Source organism: Pleurodeles waltl, chromosome 4_1 (assembly GCF_031143425.1).
Source record: "Pleurodeles waltl isolate 20211129_DDA chromosome 4_1, aPleWal1.hap1.20221129, whole genome shotgun sequence".
Classification (NCBI taxonomy): Eukaryota; Metazoa; Chordata; class Amphibia; order Caudata; family Salamandridae; genus Pleurodeles; species Pleurodeles waltl.
Window position 1 is genome coordinate 837,091,567 of NC_090442.1, and position 15,954 is coordinate 837,107,520.

Here is a 15,954-nt window from a genome sequence, read left to right on the forward strand (position 1 = left end):
CCACACAAGTGAGGTATCATTTTTATCGGGAGACCTGGGGTAACGCTGGGTGGAAGGAAATTTGTGGCTCCTCTCAGATTCCTGACCTTTCTGTCACCGAAATGTGATGAAAACGTGTTTTTTTAGCCAAAGTTTGAGGTTTCCAAAGGATTCTGGGTAAAAGAACCTGGTCAGAGCCCCACAAGTCACCCCATCTTGGATTCCCCTAGGTCTCTACTTTTAAAAAATGCACAGGTTTGGTGGGTTTCCCTAGGTGCCGGCTGAGCTAGAGGCCAAAATCTACAGGTAGGCACTTTGCAAAAAAACACCTCTGTTTTCTGTCAAAAATTGTGATGTGTCCACGTTGTGTTTTGGGGCATTTCCTGTCGCGGGCGCTAGGCCTACCCACACAAGTGAGGTATCATTTTTATCTGGTGACTTGGGGGAACGCTGGGTGGAAGGAAATTTGTGGCTCCTCTCAGATTCCAGAACTTTCTGTCACTGAAATGTGAGGAAAATTTGATTTTTTTAGCCAAATGTTGAGGTTTGCAAATGATTCTGGGTAACAGAACTTGGTCAGAGCCCCACAAGTCACCCCTTCTTCGATTCCCCTAGGTCTCTAGTTTTCAAAAATGCACAGGTTTGGAAGGTTTCCCTAGGTGCCGGCTGAACTAGAGGCCAAAATCTACAGGTAGGCACTTTGCAAAAAAACACCTCTGTTTTCAGTCAAAAATTGTGATGTGTCCACGTTGTGTTTTGGGGCATTTCCTGTCGCGGGCGCTAGGCCTAACCACACAAGTGAGGTATCATTTTTATCTGGTGACTTGGGGGAACGCTGGGTGGAAGGAAATTTGTGGCTCCTCTCAGATTCCCGACCTTTCTGTCACCGAAATGTGAGGAAAATGTGTTTTTTTAGCCACATTTTGAGGTTTGCAAAGTATTCTGGGTAACAGAACCTGGTCAGAGCCCCACAAGTCACCCCTTCTTGGATTCCCCTAGGTCTCTAGTTTTCAAAAATGCACAGGTTTGGTAGGTTTCCCTAGGTGCCGGATGAGCTAGAGGCCAAAATCTACAGGTAGGCCCTTTGCAAAAGAACACCTCCGTTTTCTTTAAAAAAATGTGATGTGTCCCTGTTGTGTTTTGGGGCATTTCCTGTCACGGGCGCTAGGCTTACCCACACAAGTGAGGTATCATTTTTATCGGGAGACTTGGGGGAACGCTGGGTGGAAGGAAATTTGTGGCTCTTCTCAGATTCCCGACCTTTCTGTCACCGAAATGTGAGGAAAACGTGTTTTTTTAGCCAACTTTTGAGGTTTGCAAAGGAATCTGGGTAAAAGAACCTGGTCAGAGCCCCACAAGTCACCTCATCTTGGATTCCCCTAGGTCTCTACTTTTAAAAAATGCACAGGTTTGGTAGGTTTCCCTAGGTGCCGGCTGAGCTAGAGGCCAAAATCTACAGGTAGGCCCTTTGCAAAAGAACACCTCCGTTTTCTTTAAAAAAATGTGATGTGTCCCTGTTGTGTTTTGGGGCATTTCCTGTTACGGGCGCTAGGCCTACCCACACAAGTGAGGTATCATTTTTATCGGGAGACTTCGGGGAACGCTGGGTGGAAGGAAATTTGTGGCTCCTCTCAGATTCCCGACCTTTCTGTCACCGAAATGTGAGGAAAATGTGTTTTTTTAGCCAACTTTTGAGGTTTGCAAAGGATTCTGGGTAAAAGAACCTGGTCAGAGCCCCACAAGTCACCCCATCTTGGATTCCCCTAGGTCTCTACTTTTAAAAAATGCACAGGTTTGGTGGGTTTCCCTAGGTGCCGGCTGAGCTAGAGGCCAAAATCTACAGGTAGGCACTTTGCAAAAAAACACCTCTGTTTTCTGTCAAAAATTGTGATGTGTCCACATTGTGTTTTGGGGCATTTCCTGTCGCGGGCGCTAGGCCTAACCACACAAGTGAGGTATCATTTTTATCTGGTGACTTGGGGGAACGCTGGGTGGAAGGAAATTTGTGGCTCCTCTCAGATTCCCGACCTTTCTGTCACCGAAATGTGAGGAAAACGTGTTTTTTTAGCCAAAGTTTGAGGTTTGCAAAGGATTCTGGGTAAAAGAACCTGGTCAGAGCCCCACAAGTCACCCCATCTTGGATTCCCCTAGGTCTCTACTTTTAAAAAATGCACAGGTTTGGTAGGTTTCCCTAGGTGCCGGCTGAGCTAGAGGCCAAAATCTACAGGTAGGCAGTTTGCAAAAAAACACCTCTGTTTTCTGTCAAAAATTGTGATGTGTCCACGTTGTGTTTTGGGGTATTTCCTGTTGCGGGCGCTAGGCCTACCCACACAAGTGAGGTATCATTTTTATCTGGTGACTTGGGGGAACTCTGGGTGGAAGGAAATTTGTGGCTCCTCTCAGATTCCAGAACTTTCTGTCACTGAAATGTGAGGAAAATTTGTTTTTTTAGCCAAATTTTGAGGTTTGCAAAGGATTCTGGGTAACAGAACCTAGTCAGAGCCCCACAAGTCACCCCTTCTTGGATTCCCCTAGGTCTCTAGTTTTCATAAATGCACAGGTTTGGTAGGTTTCCCTAGGTGGCGGCTGAGCTAGAGGCCAAAATCTACAGGTAGGCCCTTTGCAAAAGAACACCTCCGTTTTCTTTAAAAAAATGTGATGTGTCCCTGTTGTGTTTTGGGGCATTTCCTGTCACGGGCGCTAGGCCTACCCACACAAGTGAGGTATCATTTTTATCGGGAGACCTGGGGGAACGCTGGGTGGAAGGAAATTTGTGGCTCCTCTCAGATTCCTGACCTTTCTGTCACCGAAATGTGAGGAAAACGTGTTTTTTTAGCCAACTTTTAGGTTTGCAAAGGATTCTGGGTAAAATAACCTGGTCAGAGCCCCACAAGTCACCTCATCTTGGATTCCCCTAGGTCTCTACTTTTAAAAAATGCACAGGTTTGGTAGGTTTCCCTAGGTGCCGGCTGAGCTAGAGGCCAAAATCTACAGGTAGGCCCTTTGCAAAAGAACACCTCCGTTTTCTTTAAAAAAATGTGATGTGTCCCTGTTGTGTTTTGGGGCATTTCCTGTTACGGGCGCTAGGCCTACCCACACAAGTGAGGTATCATTTTTATCGGGAGACTTGGGGGAACGCTGGGTGGAAGGAAATTTGTGGCTCCTCTCAGATTCCCGACCTTTCTGTCACCGAAATGTGAGGAAAATGTGTTTTTTTAGCCAACTTTTGAGGTTTGCAAAGGATTCTGGGTAAAAGAACCTGGTCAGAGCCCCACAAGTCACCCCATCTTGGATTCCCCTAGGTCTCTACTTTTAAAAAATGCACAGCTTTGGTGGGTTTCCCTAGGTGCCGGCTGAGCTAGAGGCCAAAATCTACAGGTAGGCACTTTGCAAAAAACACCTCTGTTTTCTGTCAAAAATTGTGATGTGTCCACATTGTGTTTTGGGGCATTTCCTGTCGCGGGCGCTAGGCCTACCCACACAAGTGAGGTATCATTTTTATTGGTAAACTTGGGGGAAAGCTGGGTAGAAGGAAATTTGTGGCTCCTCTCAGATTCCAGAACTTTCTGTCACCGAAATGTGAGGAAAATGTGTTTTTTTTTGCCAAATTTTGAGGTTTGCAAAGGATTCTGGGTAACAGAACCTGGTCAGAGCCCCAAAAGTCACCCCATCTTGGATTCCCCTTGGTCTCTAGTTTGCAAAAATGCACAGATTTGGTAGGTTTCCCTAGGTGCCGGCTGAGCTAGAGGCCAAAATCTACAGGTAGGCACTTTGCAAAAAAACACCTCTGTTTTCTGTCAAAAATTGTGATGTGTGCACGTTGTGTTTTGGGGCATTTCCTGTCGCAGGCGCTAGGCCTACCCACACAAGTGAGGTATCATTTTTATCTGGTGACTTGGGGGAACGCTGGGTGGAAGGAAATTTGTGGCTCCTCTCAGATTCCAGAACTTTCTGTCACTGAAATGTGAGGAAAATTTGTTTTTTTAGCCAAATTTTGAGGTTTGCAAAGGATTCTGGGTAACAGAACCTGGTCAGAGCCCCACAAGTCACCCCTTTTTGGATTCCCCTAGGTCTCTAGTTTTCAAAAATGCACAGGTTTGGTAGGTTTCCGTAGGGGCCGGCTGAGCTAGAGGCCAAAATCTACAGGTAGGCCCTTTGCAAAAGAACACCTCCGTTTTCTTTAAAAAAAATGTGATGTGTCCCTGTTGTGTTTTGCGGCATTTCCTGTCACAGGCGCTAGGCCTACCCACACAAGTGAGGTATCATTTTTATCGGGAGACCTGGGGTAACGCTGGGTGGAAGGAAATTTGTGGCTCCTCTCAGATTCCTGACCTTTCTGTCACCGAAATGTGATGAAAACGTGTTTTTTTAGCCAAAGTTTGAGGTTTCCAAAGGATTCTGGGTAAAAGAACCTGGTCAGAGCCCCACAAGTCACCCCATCTTGGATTCCCCTAGGTCTCTACTTTTAAAAAATGCACAGGTTTGGTAGGTTTCCCTAGGTGCCGGCTGAGCTAGAGGCCAAAATCTACAGGTAGGCACTTTGCAAAAAAACACCTCTGTTTTCTGTCAAAAATTGTGATGTGTCCACGTTGTGTTTTGGGGCATTTCCTGTCGCGGGCGCTAGGCCTACCCACACAAGTGAGGTATCATTTTTATCTGGTGAGTTGGGGGAACGCTGGGTGGAAGGAAATTTGTGGCTCCTCTCAGATTCCAGAACTTTCTGTCACTGAAATGTGAGGAAAATTTGATTTTTTTAGCCAAATGTTGAGGTTTGCAAAGGATTCTGGGTAACAGAACCTGGTCAGAGCCCCACAAGTCACCCCTTCTTCGATTCCCCTAGGTCTCTAGTTTTCAAAAATGCACAGGTTTGGAAGGTTTCCCTAGGTGCCGGCTGAGCTAGAGGCCAAAATCTACAGGTAGGCACTTTGCAAAAAAACACCTCTGTTTTCAGTCAAAAATTGTGATGTGTCCACGTTGTGTTTTGGGGCATTTCCTGTCGCGGGCGCTAGGCCTAACCACACAAGTGAGGTATCATTTTTATCTGGTGACTTGGGGGAACGCTGGGTGGAAGGAAATTTGTGGCTCCTCTCAGATTCCCGACCTTTCTGTCACCGAAATGTGAGGAAAATGTGTTTTTTTAGCCACATTTTGAGGTTTGCAAAGTATTCTGGGTAACAGAACCTGGTCAGAGCCCCACAAGTCACCCCTTCTTGGATTCCCCTAGGTCTCTAGTTTTCAAAAATGCACAGGTTTGGTAGGTTTCCCTAGGTGCCGGATGAGCTAGAGGCCAAAATCTACAGGTAGGCCCTTTGCAAAAGAACACCTCCGTTTTCTTTAAAAAAATGTGATGTGTCCCTGTTGTGTTTTGGGGCATTTCCTGTCACGGGCGCTAGGCTTACCCACACAAGTGAGGTATCATTTTTATCGGGAGACTTGGGGGAACGCTGGGTGGAAGGAAATTTGTGGCTCCTCTCAGATTCCCGACCTTTCTGTCACCGAAATGTGAGGAAAACGTGTTTTTTTAGCCAACTTTTGAGGTTTGCAAAGGAATCTGGGTAAAAGAACCTGGTCAGAGCCCCACAAGTCACCTCATCTTGGATTCCCCTAGGTCTCTACTTTAAAAAAATGCACAGGTTTGGTAGGTTTCCCTAGGTGCCGGATGAGCTAGAGGCCAAAATCTACAGGTAGGCCCTTTGCAAAAGAACACCTCCGTTTTCTTTAAAAAAATGTGATGTGTCCCTGTTGTGTTTTGGGGCATTTCCTGTTACGGGCGCTAGGCCTACCCACACAAGTGAGGTATCATTTTTATCGGGAGACTTCGGGGAACGCTGGGTGGAAGGAAATTTGTGGCTCCTCTCAGATTCCCGACCTTTCTGTCACCGAAATGTGAGGAAAATTTGTTTTTTTAGCCAACTTTTGAGGTTTGCAAAGGATTCTGGGTAAAAGAACCTGGTCAGAGCCCCACAAGTCACCCCATCTTGGATTCCCCTAGGTCTCTACTTTTAAAAAATGCACAGGTGCCGGCTGAGCTAGAGGCCAAAATCTACAGGTAGGCACTTTGCAAAAAACACCTCTGTTTTCTGTCAAAAATTGTGATGTGTCCACATTGTGTTTTGGGGCATTTCCTGTCGCGGGCGCTAGGCCTACCCACACAAGTGAGGTATCATTTTTATTGGTAAACTTGGGGGAAAGCTGGGTAGAAGGAAATTTGTGGCTCCTCTCAGATTCCAGAACTTTCTGTCACCGAAATGTGAGGAAAATTTGTTTTTTTTTGCCAAATTTTGAGGTTTGCAAAGGATTCTGGGTAACAGAACCTGGTCAGAGCCCCAAAAGTCACACCATCTTGGATTCCCCTTGGTCTCTAGTTTGCAAAAATGCACAGATTTGGTAGGTTTCCCTAGGTGCCGGCTGAGCTAGAGGCCAAAATCTACAGGTAGGCACTTTGCAAAAAAACACCTCTGTTTTCTGTCAAAAATTGTGATGTGTCCACGTTGTGTTTTGGGGCATTTCCTGTCGCAGGCGCTAGGCCTACCCACACAAGTGAGGTATCATTTTTATCTGGTGACTTGGGGGAACGCTGGGTGGAAGGAAATTTGTGGCTCCTCTCAGATTCCAGAACTTTCTGTTACTGAAATGTGAGGAAAATTTGTTTTTTTAGCCAAATTTTGAGGTTTGCAAAGGATTCTGGGTAACAGAACCTGGTCAGAGCCCCACAAGTCACCCCTTTTTGGATTCCCCTTGGTCTCTAGTTTTCAAAAATGCACAGGTTTGGTAGGTTTCCGTAGGGGCCGGCTGAGCTAGAGGCCAAAATCTACAGGTAGGCCCTTTGCAAAAGAACACCTCCGTTTTCTTTAAAAAAAATGTGATGTGTCCCTGTTGTGTTTTGCGGCATTTCCTGTCACAGGCGCTAGGCCTACCCACACAAGTGAGGTATCATTTTTATCGGGAGACCTGGGGTAACGCTGGGTGGAAGGAAATTTGTGGCTCCTCTCAGATTCCTGACCTTTCTGTCACCGAAATGTGATGAAAACGTGTTTTTTTAGCCAAAGTTTGAGGTTTCCAAAGGATTCTGGGTAAAAGAACCTGGTCAGAGCCCCACAAGTCACCCCATCTTGGATTCCCCTAGGTCTCTACTTTTAAAAAATGCACAGGTTTGGTAGGTTTCCCTAGGTGCCGGCTGAGCTAGAGGCCAAAATCTACAGGTAGGCACTTTGCAAAAAAACACCTCTGTTTTCTGTCAAAAATTGTGATGTGTCCACGTTGTGTTTTGGGGCATTTCCTGTCGCGGGCGCTAGGCCTACCCACACAAGTGAGGTATCATTTTTATCTGGTGACTTGGGGGAACGCTGGGTGGAAGGAAATTTGTGGCTCCTCTCAGATTCCAGAACTTTCTGTCACTGAAATGTGAGGAAAATTTGATTTTTTTAGCCAAATGTTGAGGTTTGCAAAGGATTCTGGGTAACAGAACCTGGTCAGAGCCCCACAAGTCACCCCTTCTTCGATTCCCCTAGGTCTCTAGTTTTCAAAAATGCACAGGTTTGGAAGGTTTCCCTAGGTGCTGGCTGAGCTAGAGGCCAAAATCTACAGGTAGGCACTTTGCAAAAAAACACCTCTGTTTTCAGTCAAAAATTGTGATGTGTCCACGTTGTGTTTTGGGTCATTTCCTGTCGCTGGCGCTAGGCCTAACCACACAAGTGAGGTATCATTTTTATCTGGTGACTTGGGGGAACGCTGGGTGGAAGGAAATTTGTGGCTCCTCTCAGATTCCCGACCTTTCTGTCACCGAAATGTGAGGAAAATGTGTTTTTTTAGCCACATTTTGAGGTTTGCAAAGTATTCTGGGTAACAGAACCTGGTCAGAGCCCCACAAGTCACCCCTTCTTGGATTCCCCTAGGTCTCTAGTTTTCAAAAATGCACAGGTTTGGTAGGTTTCCCTAGGTGCCGGATGAGCTAGAGGCCAAAATCTACAGGTAGGCCCTTTGCAAAAGAACACCTCCGTTTTCTTTAAAAAAATGTGATGTGTCCCTGTTGTGTTTTGGGGCATTTCCTGTCACGGGCGCTAGGCTTACCCACACAAGTGAGGTATCATTTTTATCGGGAGACTTGGGGGAACGCTGGGTGGAAGGAAATTTGTGGCTCCTCTCAGATTCCCGACCTTTCTGTCACCGAAATGTGAGGAAAACGTGTTTTTTTAGCCAACTTTTGAGGTTTGCAAAGGAATCTGGGTAAAAGAACCTGGTCAGAGCCCCACAAGTCACCTCATCTTGGATTCCCCTAGGTCTCTACTTTTAAAAAATGCACAGGTTTGGTAGGTTTCCCTAGGTGCCGGCTGAGCTAGAGGCCAAAATCTACAGGTAGGCAGTTTGCAAAAAAACACCTCTGTTTTCTGAAAAATTGTGATGTGTCCACGTTGTGTTTTGGGGTATTTCCTGTCGCGGGCGCTAGGCCTACCCACACAAGTGAGGTATCATTTTTATCTGGTGACTTGGGGGAACGCTGGGTGGAAGGAAATTTGTGGCTCCTCTCAGATTCCAGAACTTTCTGTCACTGAAATCTGAGGAAAATTTGATTTTTTTAGCCAAATGTTGAGGTTTGCAAAGGATTCTGGGTAACAGAACCTGGTCAGAGCCCCACAAGTCACCCCTTCTTGGATTCCCCTAGGTCTCTAGTTTTCAAAAATGCACAGGTTTGGTAGGTTTCCCTAGGTGCCGGCTGAGCTAGAGGCCAAAATCTACAGGTAGGCACTTTGCAAAAAAACACCTCTGTTTTCTGTCAAAAATTGTGATGTGTCCACATTGTGTTTTGGGGCATTTCCTGTCGCGGGCGCTAGGCCTAACCACACAAGTGAGGTATCATTTTTATCTGGTGACTTGGGGGAACGCTGGGTGGAAGGAAATTTGTGGCTCCTCTCAGATTCCCGACCTTTCTGTCACCGAAATGTGAGGAAAACGTGTTTTTTTAGCCAAAGTTTGAGGTTTGCAAAGGATTCTGGGTAAAAGAACCTGGTCAGAGCCCCACAAGTCACCCCATCTTGGATTCCCCTAGGTCTCTACTTTTAAAAAATGCACAGGTTTGGTAGGTTTCCCTAGGTGCCGGCTGAGCTAGAGGCCAAAATCTACAGGTAGGCAGTTTGCAAAAAAACACCTCTGTTTTCTGTCAAAAATTGTGATGTGTCCACGTTGTGTTTTGGGGTATTTCCTGTCGCGGGCGCTAGGCCTACCCACACAAGTGAGGTATCATTTTTATCTGGTGACTTGGGGGAACGCTGGGTGGAAGGAAATTTGTGGCTCCTCTCAGATTCCAGAACTTTCTGTCACTGAAATCTGAGGAAAATTTGATTTTTTTAGCCAAATGTTGAGGTTTGCAAAGGATTCTGGGTAACAGAACCTGGTCAGAGCCCCACAAGTCACCCCTTCTTGGATTCCCCTAGGTCTCTAGTTTTCAAAAATGCACAGGTTTGGTAGGTTTCCCTAGGTGCCGGCTGAGCTAGAGGCCAAAATCTATAGGTAGGCACTTTGCAAAAAAACACCTCTGTTTTCTGTCAAAAATTGTGATGTGTCCACGTTGTGTTTTGGGGCATTTCCTGTCACAGGCGCTAGGCCTACCCACACAAGTGAGGTATCATTTTTATCTGGTGACTTGGGGGAACGCTGGGTGGAAGGAAATTTGTGGCTCCTCTCAGATTCCCGACCTTTCTGTCACCGAAATGTGAGGAAAACGTGTTTTTTTAGCCAAAGTTTGAGGTTTGCAAAGGATTCTGGGTAAAAGAACCTGGTCAGAGCCCCACAAGTCACCCCATCTTGGATTCCCCTAGGTCTCTACTTTTAAAAAAGGCACAGGTTTGGTAGGTTTCCCTAGGTGCCGGCTGAGCCAGAGGCCAAAATCTACATGTAGGCACTTTGCAAAAAACACCTCTGTTTTCTGTCAAAAATTGTGATGTGTCCACAATGTCTTTTGGGGCATTTCCTGTCGCGGGCGCTAGGCCTACCCACACAAGTGAGGTATCATTTTTATCGGTAAACTTGGGGGAAAGCTGGGTGGAAGGAAATTTGTGGCTCCTCTCAGATTCCAGAACTTTCTCTCACCGAAATGTGAGGAAAATGTGTTTTTTTTAGCCAAATTCTGAGGTTTGCAAAGGATTCAGGGTAACAGAACCTGGTCAGAGCCCCACAAGTCACCCCATCTTGGATTCCCCTTGGTCTCTAGTTTACAAAAATGCACAGCTTTGGTAGGTTTCCCTAGGTGCCGGCTGAGCTAGAGGCCGAAATCTACAGGTAGGCACTTTGCAAAAAAACACCTATGTTTTCTGTCAAAAATTGTGATGTGTCCATGTTGTGTTTTGGGGCATTTCCTGTCGCAGGCGCTAGGCCTACCCACACAAGTGAGGTATCATTTTTATCTGGTGACTTGGGGGAACGCTGGGTGGAAGGAAATTTGTGGCTCCTCTCAGATTCCAGAACTTTCTGTCACTGAAATGTGAGGAAAATTTTTTTTTTAGCCAAATTCTGAGGTTTGCAAAGGATTCTGGGTAACAGAACCTGGTCAGAGCCCCACAAGTCACCCCTTCTTGGATTCCCCTAGGTCTCTAGTTTTCACAAATGCACAGGTTTGGTAGGTTTCCCTAGGTGCCGGCTGAGCTAGAGGCCAAAATCTACAGGTAGGCCCTTTGCAAAAGAACACCTCAGTTTTCTTTAAAAAAAATGTGATGTGTCCCTGTTGTGTTTTGGGGCATTTCCTGTCACGGGCGCTAGGCCTACCCACACAAGTGAGGTATCATTTTTATCGGGAGACCTGGGGGAACGCTGGGTGGAAGGAAATTTGTGGCTCCTCTCAGATTCCTGACCTTTCTGTCACCGAAATGTGAGGAAAACGTGTTTTTTTAGCCAACTTTTGAGGTTTGCAAAGGATTCTGAGTAAAAGAACCTGGTCAGAGCCCCACAAGTCACCTCATCTTGGATTCCCCTAGGTCTCTACTTTTAAAAAATGCACAGGTTTGGTAGGTTTCCCTAGGTGCCGGCTGAGCTAGAGGCCAAAATCTACAGGTAGGCACTTTGCAAAAAAACACCTGTTTTCTGTCAAAAATTGTGATGTGTCCACGTTGTGTTTTGGGGCATTTCCTGTCGCGGGCGCTAGGCCTACCCACACAAGTGAGGTATCATTTTTATCTGGTGACTTGGGGGAACGCTGGGTGGAAGGAAATTTGTGGCTCCTCTCAGATTCCAGAACTTTCTGTCACTGAAATGTGAGGAAAATTTGTTTTTTTAGCCAAATTTTTAGGTTTGCAAAGGATTCTGGGTAACAGAACCCGGTCAGAGCCCCACAAGTCACCCCATCTTGGATTCCCCTTGGTCTCTAGTTTGCAAAAATGCACAGGTTTGGTAGGTTTCCCTAGGTGCCGGCTGAGCTAGAGGCCAAAATCTACAGGTAGGCCCTTTGCAAAAGAACACCTCCGTTTTCTTTAAAAAAATGTGATGTGTCCCTGTTGTGTTTTGGGGTATTTCCTGTCACGGGCGCTAGGCCTACCCACACAAGTGAGGTATCATTTTTATCGGGAGACCTGGGGGAACGCTGGGTGGAAGGAAATTTGTGGCTCCTCTCAGATTCCAGAACTTTCTGTGACCGAAATGTGAGGAAAATGTGTTTTTTTTAGACAAATTTTGAGGTTTGCAAAGGATTCTGGGTAACAGAACCCGGTCAGAGCCCCACAAGTCACCCCATCTTGGATTCCCCTTGGTCTCTAGTTTTCACAAATGCACAGCTTTGGTAGGTTTCCCTAGGTGCCGGCTGAGCTAGAGGCCCAAATCTACAGGTAGGCACTTTGCAAAAAAACACCTCTGTTTTCTGTCAAAAATTGTGATGTGTCCACATTGTGTTTTGGGGCATTTCCTGTCACGGGCGCTAGGCCTAACCACACAAGTGAGGTATCATTTTTATCTGGTGACTTGGGGGAACGCTGGGTGGAAGGAAATTTGTGGCTCCTCTCAGATTCCCGACCTTTCTGTCACCGAAATGTGAGGAAAACATGTTTTTTTAGCCAAAGTTTGAGGTTTGCAAAGGATTCTGGGTAACAGAACCTAGTCAGAGCCCCACAAGTCACCCCATCTTGGATTCCCCTAGGTCTCTACTTTAAAAAAATGCACAGGTTTGGTAGGTTTCCCTAGGTGCCGGCTGAGCTAGAGGCCAAAACCTACAGGTAGGCACTTTGCAAAAAAACACCTCTGTTTTCTGTCAAAAATTGTGATGTGTCCACGTTGTGTTTTGGGGCATTTCCTGTCGCGTGCGCTAGGCCTACCCACACAAGTGAGGTATCATTTTTATCTGGTGACTTGGGGGAACGCTGGGTGGAAGGAAATTTGTGGCTCCTCTCAGATTCCAGAACTTTCTGTGACCGAAATGTGAGGAAAATGTGTTTTTTTTAGACAAATTTTGAGGTTTGCAAAGGATTCTGGGTAACAGAACCCAGTCAGAGCCCCACAAGTCACCCCATCTTGGATTCCCCTTGGTCTCTAGTTTTCACAAATGCACAGCTTTGGTAGGTTTCCCTAGGTGCCGGCTGAGCTAGAGGCCCAAATCTACAGGTAGGCACTTTGCAAAAAAACACCTCTGTTTTCTGTCAAAAATTGTGATGTGTCCACGTTGTGTTTTGGGGCATTTCCTGTCGCGGGCGCTAGGCCTACCCACACAAGTGAGGTATCATTTTTATCTGGTGACTTGGGGGAACGCTGGGTGGAAGGAAATTTGTGGCTCCTCTCAGATTCCAGAACTTTCTGTCACTGAAATGTGAGGAAAATTTGTTTTTTTAGCCAAATTTTGAGGTTTGCAAAGGATTCTGGGTAACAGAACCTGGTCAAAGCCCCACAAGTCACCCCTTCTTGGATTCCCGTAGGTCTCTAGTTTTCAAAAATACACAGGTTTGGTAGGTTTCTCTAGGTGCCGGCTGAGCTAGAGGCCAAAATCTACAGGTAGGCCCTTTGCAAAAGAACACCTCAGTTTTCTTTAAAAAAAATGTGATGTGTCCCTGTTGTGTTTTGGGGCATTTCCTGTCACGGGCGCTAGGCCTACCCACACAAGTGAGGTATCATTTTTATCGGGAGACCTGGGGGAACGCTGGGTGGAAGGAAATTTGTGGCTCCTCTCAGATTCCTGACCTTTCTGTCACCGAAATGTGAGGAAAACGTGTTTTTTTAGCCAACTTTTGAGGTTTGCAAAGGATTCTGGGTAAAAGAACCTGGTCAGAGCCCCACAAGTCACCTCATCTTGGATTCCCCTAGGTCTCTACTTTTAAAAAATGCACAGGTTTGGTAGGTTTCCCTAGGTGCCGGCTGAGCTAGAGGCCAAAATCTACAGGTAGGCACTTTGCAAAAAAACACCTGTTTTCTGTCAAAAATTGTGATGTGTCCACGTTGTGTTTTGGGGCATTTCCTGTCGCGGGCGCTAGGCCTACCCACACAAGTGAGGTATCATTTTTATCTGGTGACTTGGGGGAACGCTGGGTGGAAGGAAATTTGTGGCTCCTCTCAGATTCCAGAACTTTCTGTCACTGAAATGTGAGGAAAATTTGTTTTTTTAGCCAAATTTTGAGGTTTGCAAAGGATTCTGGGTAACAGAACCCGGTCAGAGCCCCACAAGTCACCCCATCTTGGATTCCCCTTGGTCTCTAGTTTGCAAAAATGCACAGGTTTGGTAGGTTTCCCTAGGTGCCGGCTGAGCTAGAGGCCAAAATCTACAGGTAGGCCCTTTGCAAAAGAACACCTCCGTTTTCTTTAAAAAAATGTGATGTTTCCCTGTTGTGTTTTGGGGCATTTCCTGTCACGGGCGCTAGGCCTACCCACACAAGTGAGGTATCATTTTTATCGGGAGACCTGGGGGAACGCTGGGTGGAAGGAAATTTGTGGCTCCTCTCAGATTCCTGACCTTTCTGTCACCGAAATGTGAGGAAAATTTGTTTTTTAAGCCAACTTTTGAGGTTTGCAAAGGATTCTGGGTAAAAGAACCTGGTCAGAGCCCCACAAGTCACCTCATCTTGGATTCCCCTAGGTCTCTACTTTTAAAAAATGCACAGGTTTGGTAGGTTTCCCTAGGTGCCGGCTGAGCTAGAGGCCAAAATCTACAGGTAGGCACTTTGCAAAAAAACACCTCTGTTTTCTGTCAAAAATTGTGATGTGTCCACATTGTGTTTTGGGGCATTTCCTGTCGCGGGCGCTAGGCCTAACCACACAAGTGAGGTATCATTTTTATCTGGTGACTTTGGGGAACGCTGGGTGGAAGGAAATTTGTGGCTCCTCTCAGATTCCCGACCTTTCTGTCACCGAAATGTGAGGAAAACATGTTTTTTTAGCCAAAGTTTGAGGTTTGCAAAGGATTCTGGGTAACAGAACCTAGTCAGAGCCCCACAAGTCACCCCATCTTGGATTCCCCTAGGTCTCTACTTTTAAAAAATGCACAGGTTTGGTAGGTTTCCCTAGGTGCCGGCTGAGCTAGAGGCCAAAACCTACAGGTAGGCACTTTGCAAAAAAACACCTCTGTTTTCTGTCAAAAATTGTGATGTGTCCACGTTGTGTTTTGGGGCATTTCCTGTCGCGTGCGCTAGGCCTACCCACACAAGTGAGATATCATTTTTATCTGGTGACTTGGGGGAATGCTGGGTGGAAGGAAATTTGTGGCTCCTCTCAGATTCCAGAACTTTCTGTCACCGAAATGTGAGGAAAATGTGTTTTTTTTAGACAAATTTTGAGGTTTGCAAAGGATTCTGGGTAACAGAACCCGGTCAGAGCCCCACAAGTCATCCCATCTTGGATTCCCCTTGGTCTCTAGTTTTCACAAATGCACAGCTTTGGTAGGTTTCCCTAGGTGCCGGCTGAGCTAGAGGCCCAAATCTACAGGTAGGCACTTTGCAAAAAAACACCTCTGTTTTCTGTCAAAAATTGTGATGTGTCCACGTTGTGTTTTGGGGCATTTCCTGTCGCGGGCGCTAGGCCTACCCACACAAGTGAGGTATCATTTTTATCTGGTGACTTGGGGGAACGCTGGGTGGAAGGAAATTTGTGGCTCCTCTCAGATTCCAGAACTTTCTGTCACTGAAATGTGAGGAAAATTTGTTTTTTTAGCCAAATTTTGAGGTTTGCAAAGGATTCTGGGTAACAGAACCTGGTCAGAGCCCCACAAGTCACCCCTTCTTGGATTCCCCTAGGTCTCTAGTTTTCAAAAATGCACAGGTTTGGTAGGTTTCCCTAGGTGCCGGCTGAGCTAGAGGCCAAAATCTACAGGTAGGCCCTTTGCAAAAGAACACCTCAGTTTTCTTTATAAAAAATGTGATGTGTCCCTGTTGTGTTTTGGGGCATTTCCTGTCACGGGCGCTAGGCCTACCCACACAAGTGAGGTATCATTTTTATCGGGAGACCTGGGGGAACGCTGGGTGGAAGGAAATTTGTGGCTCCTCTCAGATTCCTGACCTTTCTGTCACCGAAATGTGAGGAAAACGTGTTTTTTTAGCCAACTTTTGAGGTTTGCAAAGGATTCTGGGTAAAAGAACCTGGTCAGAGCCCCACAAGTCACCTCATCTTGGATTCCCCTAGGTCTCTACTTTTAAAAAATGCACAGGTTTGGTAGGTTTCCCTAGGTGCCGGCTGAGCTAGAGGCCAAAATCTACAGGTAGGCACTTTGCAAAAAAACACCTGTTTTCTGTCAAAAATTGTGATGTGTCCACGTTGTGTTTTGGGGCATTTCCTGTCGCGGGCGCTAGGCCTACCCACACAAGTGAGGTATCATTTTTATCTGGTGACTTGGGGGAACGCTGGGTGGAAGGAAATTTGTGGCTCCTCTCAGATTCCAGAACTTTCTGTCACTGAAATGTGAGGAAAATTTGTTTTTTTAGCCAAATTTTGAGGTTTGCAAAGGATTCTGGGTAACAGAACCCGGTCAGAGCCCCACAAGTCACCCCATCTTGGATTCCCCTTGGTCTCTAGTTTGCAAAA